We start from the raw sequence: 10,213 nt of genomic DNA on the forward strand, positions 1-10,213 counted from the left end.
CATCTCTCCTCCCCTTCCCTTCCTTTTCCTCGAACCAAACAGACTCTTAAAATCTACGTGGTAGTAAACAGGAATAGAAGTGTGATAATGATAAATTTGATCCATTAAAAGAATAATAATGTGTGTGTGAAATATTTGGACAAAAAATGTGATCAACTTGAACTTGCTTTTGAATTTTCAAAGCAAAGAAAAATAAAATTAAACAACACAATGGAATCCTCCAACATTCGAGTAAATTCAAGTATGAGATAAATCCACTCGTAGAATTATGGGATAGATTCAAAGAAAATAAAAAGATTAGGATGATAATTATCTGATTATCACTTTCTCATGGTTCTTAATATAATACCCTTTGTTTTTTGTATTAATTTTATAATTGAATATATATTTCTTTGATATCTCCTAGCTGACTAAACAACCTCTTCTAATTACTCATTTCTGTTTTGATTGATCTCATTAAAAATTTTTCATTACGGGTACTTTTAAATTTTAGAAGAATTGACTAATTGTAATTTAACCCATTCTTTAATATTAGTTTGTAAAGTTGTCAATAAGTACTCCTAGTAAAGGCCAGAAGGAATAGTAATAGTGGATTACGCTCTTAAGAGATTGGGCTGAGTGAACAAAAACCCAATTTGAGTTAAATAATTATTTATTTAATTAAATAATTATGATGTGGTGGTTACTAGAAGAGGAAGTAATTATGTAACTAAATTTCTAACGAGATATATGGGTGATTTTCCATCATTCACAACATATGTTGAAAAACTCTGCCTCTCTGTTATCCCAATCTCTCTCTTGATGTATCTATAGTGATTTAAATAGTCAAGATCTGCAACAAGTGATTAGGATTTGATTTATATATCTATATAAACAATATATATATTTATGATTATAGTGGGCCCTACACTTCCATGTCCAGTCAAATAAATCGAAATGTTCAAGTGATAATTGATAATCACATGCATAACTTTTCCAAAGGTCACGAAGATGTACTACAGAGAAGAATAGTAATACTTATGTAAACAGAACATTGTGGTCCCCACCGTAATATGACAATGACATGCATCAAAATATTAGAAGGTAAAACCCAATAAGATATTTGTTTATTATTATACACTCCTTGTGGTTCGAATTATTAATTAAATAATTAGAGGTGGAGCATCCACTGTTATTTTTCCACCCATTACTCGAGAAAGAATCTTTCGTCACCGTCAATCTCCCCCACCATAGCATTCTTTCATCCTCATCAATATGTTAAAAGCATCATGCATCATCATCATGCTCAATGATGATGTATCATCCAGCACATGCATTGGAATACGCAACCCGTTCAAGGTACGGCTTCTTTGAATCTATAGGAGTATTTCACAAAAAGGATTCACAAATATTTTGGATCATGTGATATCTACAAATGTTAATAGTAATAGTAATAATAGGAGCAGCGACAACAAAGAGTATGACATTAATTCTTATATATCTATATACATACGTATTTCAGGAGTCATATATTTCTAGACTCATCACATTATTAATTACATACAGTTATGTATTGGGAAAATAGCAGCCAAAGGTTGTTGGACAAAATTTACATTAATCAAAGACTAATAGGCTTTAAAATTATATTGCAGTCTTTTAATTTTTAATTAATATTAATTTTTTAAATCAAAAGAGTAAATTACCTCTAAAGTTAAAACCAAAAAAAGTTGCCCCATTGTCACCAACATCGGCTACCAATTGGTCGTGGGGCCAAGAGTTGCGTGCCAGATACTTTTATTCAAGGATAATTAATAAATGTGATTAAAAAAGATTTAATTTAATAATCTTTTAACCACCTAAAAAGTTTGGTGGTGACTAAACCACCAAACTCTTTAATTATATGTGGCAAAAAAAATTTATAAATAGTAAATCAAACTTCTAATCACTTTTATGTTGTAACGTAACAGTGTGTTATTAATTTATGAATGGTTCTTATTATTTTACTAATATTACTTGTTAATAAAATATAGACAAATACAAATTGAGAGAGTTTTAAAGCTTCATATGTGTTACTTATTAAAAGTATGAATGCATTATCGTTAATCAATTAATAATTTTTATTTTATGACTAAATTATTGTCAAAACTATAATCAATACTTTTTGATGAAAGACTAATACATATGACTAAGCCAATCTTATCAATTTTTTAACTTGCTAAAACCTGAATAGATTATTGTTAATTTCAAACAAATTCATGTGAAAACCCAGATGTATGTTTGTTGATAAAAAACTAACACTTATACAATTTAGCTTATTTTATCTATTTTTTTAACTTGTTAAAACCTAAACAAATTGTTGATAATTTTAAATAAATTATTGTGAAAACCTATATGTATACTTGTTGATGAAGAACTAATATTTATACAATTTAACCTATTTTATTTATTTTTTTAACTTGTTAAAGCTTGAATGGATTATCGATAATTTAGAATGAGTTGTTGTTAAAACCCGAATGGATACTTGTTAATGAAAGATTAACACGTACAATCATGTATTTTTTTTTTTTGACTTGTTAAAACTTGAATGGACTTTTTGTTAATTTAGAGATTCTCTTGTAACATTAAATAATTGATATGTTTAAAGATAATTATTTAATAGACTCCTCAATTCAATAAATTAAAATTGGTTGATGTTATATTGAAATTTGAAATTAACCAATATTTTCGAAAAAAAATAATTAAATACAATTTAAACCCTAACCTAGCTAGTTTTACTCATTAATATTTAACTCCTTCCACTACAATTACTCATCAATATTTATACCAATAGTACTGTTGGATAACAAAATATTAATTATTGCATAATTTTGTTTAAATAACTTATATATGAAAACATGAAATTTTTATTAAAAGTTACTTATAACTAGGAATATGGAGGGACAATATATGTATCATAAAATGCTGTTCCCTCATTTTTAGATCTAATATCTTTTGTCATAATTTCCTTTCTTCGCTTGATATTTCTTTTAATTTCATGAATGAAAGATTAAAATTAAAGTTTTGATAAATCGATTTCAAAATAATTCAAATATCAAAAACTTTTTATTGAGAAATGCTTCATTTCTACTTTAATCAAATTTCGTCATCATTATCCAAGATCCAGTATTTTTTAGATATTCTATAAAAGAAGCAAAAGAAATGGCGTGCAATTTAAAGCGTTCATGAACTTAAAAACGTAATCCAATTTTTGTGATGTGAGCTCTAAATTTTATGTAGAAGGTAATGGAACTGTTTAAAGTCTCTGGGAATTGGAGTCAGCAAGGGAAAATTTGGAACAATGGCATTTTTTGTGTTTGAAAATTGAAAATTAAAAAAATAATAACATGTGAAGGGAACATGGACCAAAAAGCAAACCAACTTGTCGCTTTTGATTTTTCAAAACAAAGAATAATCAAAGCCTATTTCATCTTTTTGGAATCTTGACGTTGATATAGTCGCCGTATAATATGTCGACACGCGTTCCTATGATCTTTACATTTTCCCTTACCATTGTTTTAGGAGCCAGACATTGGAGCCATTAACAAAAATCAAAAAATCTTTTTTATTGTTAAACTCGGTTGAACCGCAATAAAACTACTAGAATTGAAAACCAGACTTGAGCCACAAATTCGATCAGTTTTCAAAAAATCGACAATTTTTAACATAATATATAAAAAGGCTAAAAAATTTAAAATAACTAAAAAAAATTAAAAATTAAATCCGACTAAAATCTAACTTTATTTTTGAATTTATATAATATGATTTATGATATTTTTTTTATGAAGATGTTGATAGCTATTGGTACAAATATAAATATTTTTGAACTATATATACTTGATTAAATTAAGATTCACCTGAAATTGATAAGTTATAAAATTATAATTTATGATATTATTAATTTATTGTCATATTGTATTACTTTTATCAAGTTATAGAAATTTAACAACGATATTGCTTCATTTCTTCAGCATACAAAAATTGCAAGAAAATTCAGACACCCTCTTGACAAATTCCATTTGACGTTGTACACATATTCTTTTTCTTAAAAAATATAAGATATTTTGTTAAAATGTTTGATATTAAAAAATGTAAGGTATTTTTAATATTTTAAAGTGTAATCATTGCACCCTTTTATTTTAAAGTATCCATATATATGAATAAACTACTTTATATTTATTCTAGAGTGAAACACTCTGTTAAATAAGGGTAAATATAGTATTAATTTGAAGATAAATAACTGATTTATTGAGAAATTTAGTTAAAAATACCTTATTAAGTACTCCCTCCATTAAAAAATGTAAGATATTTTTTGAGGAGTTGAATGTTTAAAAATGTAAGACATTTTTAATTTTTTGAGGTATAATCATTGCTTTTTTTAAAAAATGCTCCCATTGATGGTGATTTTATATTTATTATAGAGTAATTAATAGAAGTAAATATAAAAAGATATAGTTAGTTTAAAAGTAGGTAAGAACTTTATTGAAGGGTGAAATTCGATTAAAAATATTTAATATTTTAAACAAAGGGAGTATATATTTTTCCTCACGCATTCAAAAGTTTGACAATAAGGCAACTAATAACAAATGAACTTAAATTTCATGCATGGGAAAAATTACATAGAAGACCACAAGAAAATTCAGGAAAAAATTTGAAAGAATTTTCAAAAAAAATTATTAAAAAATGACACAGCACTACTCATACTAATCACATTGTTGTATGCTTTTTCTGATCACAAATATAAGACATTAATACTTGCATATCATACATATTAAGAAAGTTAAAATTAGTCTTACTCATAAAATTTGAACCAAGATATAATTATTTTTTTTCACATTTGCTCTTTTGATCAATGTTAGCCTCTCTGAAATAATGCTTAAACTTTTTTAGTTGAAGAATGCTAATGAAGATTGAATTAAAATAAAAGAAAAAAAATAAATTGGTTCTTAAATTATAAGTTTAAGAACGTGTGATATCTTAAATTTTTATACAATGTGTCCTTGTAACTTTTAAAAATGTACAATTTGACCTCTACATTTAAAAAAGTTAACTTTAACACTTGGTAAATGAAAAAATAATAAAAATGTCGTAAAAAATTATTGAAAATGAACAAAAAATTACAGAAAATATCAAAATATTATAATAAATAATCCAAAAAATTACAGAAAAAGATAAACAAATTTATTGATCATTTTTTAATAATTTTTTATGTCATTTTCTTATCAACTATATATATTTGAAGTGAAGTGAAAGTAAGGTGTTAGTGAATTCTCATAAATAAAATAACTTTATTTTAGCCAATCTCAAAACTATATAATCTAATTTAAAAACTATATATATAGATTGAAAAATTCTTGGAGAAATTTAACCTATGTGCTTAATCAATCAATATGTATAAAAACCTTTGACTATGCACGTGAGGCGTATATGTATTTTCAGAAAAATTTTCATTTGGTGTTCCATTGAATTACTGGGGGCATGTATGCATGCATGTTCCAATAGAATAGAACCTGCTCTTCATTCCAAAACCCTATAAATAGATGCATGGCTTCAAACTGAAAGCATAAAACACAAGAAGATTATGAGGCAATTAATGTATATTGAGAATATTGTTGTTTATTACTTTTGGGAGGATGCCTGATTAACCATCTTAGAGTTTTTCAAAAAATAATAATAATAATAATAACCTCAAAGAATGATCCTAATCCTATTGGACAAAATTTAGGTTATGGTTCTCCACCTCCTCCGAAGCCAAAGTCCAATAATTGATTCATTTCCATCCCGAGTAATTAATCAATTAGATATTTTATTACAATTATATATATTATCTTTTTTCTTTTCTTTTTCTTTTTTTAATCAATTTCAATTTTTATCTAATTTTAATTTAATTTTATTAATAATAAAAAAGGATTTGGGTATTTGGGCTTTACTTGAATTTCTTTGGGTTTGTTCAAGTAGCATGAATTAGTCCACAATGAAAAAAATTTTTTAAACTCTCAAGCTTGACTAAAATTTTTTAGCCTAGTTTGTTAATTTTGACCTAAATTACCGACTCTATTTATAACAATGCCACCCTATTTGAAAGCCAACGTTCCCAACGGACACGCTTCATAATATTTCACTTGGCCTCCTATCGGTTGGGAATCTAGTATCCCAATAGAATAGATTATTGTTGGGAGAGCTTTTAGAACCTATAAACCTCCTTATTTTACACTCCCTCATGTGGGACTTATAACAAAAACTCATTTTTACCCTTACATTTTATCTTTAATTATGTTATAGACAATCACTTTGTGCTTAAAAAAAATTTGAATTGATGTCTTCTCAATTAATTTTATCAATTGTTTGGATTTATTTTGACCATATCTCTCCCTTTTATAATTTTTAATGTACTAAATACATATGATGATGGACCACATAACATGGATGACACAGCATTAATGACAACTAAGCTTGAGAATGGTAATCATGAGCATGGTGGCATGAAAGCCCAAGGCAAGGAGCAAGGAGTCAACACTTCCAATCCAACATGCATAAAAATCCTTTACAATATATTGGAGGTTCAATAATAAGAGTTCGAACTAAAGTCATAAAGCAAGCCTTATTTAGTCTTGTGCAAGAAGTTTAAGAGCTTGGAGAGAATTAAGGCACTTTTCTCAAGTCTAAAGGAGAGTCTTTAAGCATGTATAATGTGTTTAAAATTCAAATCCACAAAGAGTTAAGTCCAAGAAATGCAAACCATAACCCAATCTAAGGAATACTGCAAGTTGAGCCTCTTGCAAGCAAGGAGGCATGAAACCTAGTGAAGAAGTCAAGGGTGGTGTGATTTTAAATCCTTTATGATCTTTTGATTGTCTCCTAAACTGTTTCCTATTTTAATGATCCTTGGACTTGACTCCCTTTCTTAAGGAGCAAAACTAATCATAATTTTCTATTTTGAGTCTAGTCAAAGATTATGATTAATTATATTATTTTAATTTTTAAGTTTTGTAATCCCATAATTTTAGGATCACATCTTCTAAATTATGTGGCTGAATATTTATTTTATATTATTTTTTTCTTCTTTTAGTATTAGGAAATTAGGGTTTTAATTTTAAGAAATGGTCTTCTCTATGAGCCTATATATATTAGGCATGCTCCCTCTTGTAAACAGAATAGAAGTTGAATGAAATTATTCATTTTAGAGTTTATAACTCTTGTGAGTTTTAGTGCTTTGTGGTGGCATCCTGTGTGAAAAATAGACGTGATCAAGAGTGTGATCAACTCTTGTGGTGTCTTCGAAGGTTGAGGTTTCTAAAGGCAAGTGCTCTAGAGAATTTTATCCTTGAATTATTATCCCATTATTTATTTCCTTTCTTTCTTTATTTTCGTTATAAATTTTATCCCTTTCTTTTTGTTCTTGTGTTTTTGTTGTGTTTCAGGATTCTATCCCTAAATTAGCACTATTTTACTTTTGCATCCCCTATCATATGAAGTTTTAGTGTTTTGGTTATTTAATATAATCATTTTAGTGTACTAAATTTTATGCAGACATGGGAATGTGAAACTGTTCAAATCAGGCCGAAAAACAAAGTATCAAATAAAATATGAAGGACTCATTGTGATAACATCAAGTCTTTTATATTATTAGCTTGTTTATATTGATGTTTCGTTGCTATATATTTACTTCTGGGTTAGTTTTTGGCAGGGTTTAATTTAATTTCAATAAAAGAGCATGTAACTAGTCAATAGTACGCTTGTAACTAGTTTTTGGCAGTGTTCTCATATTGTGTAGAATTAAATATTTTATTTATTTTTGTTCGTATTTTAGAAGTAGAAATGCAAGTTATATTTTAATTATTATCAAGGTAGAATTCCTTTGTTGGTTTTCTGCCAAATATATATATATATATATATATATTGATTTCCGTTAAATAAAAATTGAATATTTCAATATCAATATCAATAAAATATATTAATATCAAATACAATATTCATATTGAATTCCATAATATATTTGAAATGAAACATTATATTATTTGCTATTTTATACTTCATGGCTTAAATGCAACCAACTGGAATATCGATCGAAATTATTAATTCAAATATATGTGCCATATTTGGGATCTCACATGCAAATAAGCTTACTACAGAAAACCGAAAATTTGAGTGAGAACATGTGGTAATAGAAGTAAATGTTAATATTGTCCCCAAACAATTTGTCGCACCCGAAAATGTGACGCGGACGGCACGAGAGAGGAGGTTTCGGCCTTTGGGAAGACCGGAGAAATGAGAGTTGCTATCAAAATTTTGAGAAAAATCTTGGGAAACCATTTAAAGATGGATAAGGGTGGTCTACAAAAATAAAAAATAGGTTCCGGAGTCGATTGAATGTGGGGAAGGTTTTAGGCATCCTACAACACCCATTCATAAGAACGGTTACCTGAAGTTTGTTGTGCTAAATTAATATAGTTTTAAAGTTATTTTAATTATCCCTTTCTTATTCATGTATTTGATATAACAATGATAATAATTAAGTGAAAAATATTTATTTATTTACAAGAGAGGACTTGACTCAGAATCTGACTCTGAGGCCTACTTACCCTGAGATGGGATCAAAGTCCATATAGTTCGGGCTTATAAGTTTGTTGGTAAAAATATTTTTTTGAGGAGAAATTAATCAAAAATAATTCACCCTTTTGCAAATAAAATAATTTTCTGAAATTTTGATATGTATGTTTTAAATTGCAAAAAGTGATTTAATTTTAATTATTTTCTCTATTTTTAAATTTTTGGAATAAAGAAAAGAAAAGAGTTTAAGAATTTTTTTATTTTATTTTTTATATTTTATAATCGAGAATTTAATTGTTATACCTGCAAAGTCTTATTAGCTCATACGATAATACAATTATTCTTTATATCTGTGAAGAATCCAAACTCTCGCATAATAAAAAAGTTTAACAACTTAGTTTATTTACTAAAAATTTTAAATATTAATAATACCATTATTATTTTTTAGTGCATTCATACATATATACTTTTTTAAAAAAGGCTCTTAATCATCATACCTACAAAGCCTTATTAACTTTTATGGTAATAAGATTATCCAAAATATCTGCGGAGATTCAAAATCCTCACATCATAAAGGATTAGATATTATATATTTTAATGTGTAATTATACAATTTGCATTTTTAAACATAAAAATCTTAATCGTTATACCTGTGAAGTCTTATTGACTTTAACGGTAAGATAATTATTCTAGAGGTCTATAGATATTCAAAAATATCATATGACCAAAAGATATAATTAATAAATATGGTTATAATTTAAATATATTAATTTGGTTAATTAATTTTTTAAATTTTGTATTACATGATTATTTACTAAAATTATTTATTTATTATAGAAATTGACAATCACTACATTTGCAAGAACTTATTATTCTCATAATGAAGTGATTAATTTACGTCTCTACGAAAATTTTTGAAATCTCATATGAGACTGAAATAAATTATTAATTTGGATTATAAAAGGAGAGTTACTTTTAATATATAAGTTTTGCTCTCATATCTGCGAAACCTTATTGATTTACACAATACAAGATTATCTTAAATATTTGCAGAGATTCAAAGTCTCATACAATAAAAGGATTAAATAATATTCACTTTAAATTCATTTTAATGTGTAATTATACAACGCATATTTTTTAATATAAAAATCTTAATCGTTATACCTGCGAAGCCTTATTGACTCTCAAGGTAGTATGATTATCCTAAAGGTTTATGGAGTTGCAAAAATCTCACATGACCTAAAAGATCTAATTAGACAATATAATTATAATTTAAATTTATTAATTTAATTAAAAAAATTTATTATTTTATTTACAAAATTTATTTATTTATTTACCATATAAATTGTGAATCACAATATCTGCGAGGATTTATTATCTTACACGATAATGTGATTAATTTAAGTCTTTATGAAGATTCTTAAAATCTCACATGAGACTTAAATATTTATTATAAAGAGAGAATTAATTACATTGATGGGCCTTTGAAACCTATATAAATACATACAAGATTGATCCTCATACCTGCAAAATCTTATTGACTTACACGATATGAAATCATTCTAAATGCCTATGAAAATTCTTAAAATCTCACACAACAAATAGATAATTGAAATATTTGCATTTGTAATTGGTGCATAATATTATG

The sequence above is a fragment of the Prosopis cineraria genome, unplaced genomic scaffold (assembly GCF_029017545.1).
Source record: "Prosopis cineraria cultivar Desert tree isolate PC_DT_omini unplaced genomic scaffold, ASM2901754v1 PC3, whole genome shotgun sequence".
Classification (NCBI taxonomy): Eukaryota; Viridiplantae; Streptophyta; class Magnoliopsida; order Fabales; family Fabaceae; genus Prosopis; species Prosopis cineraria.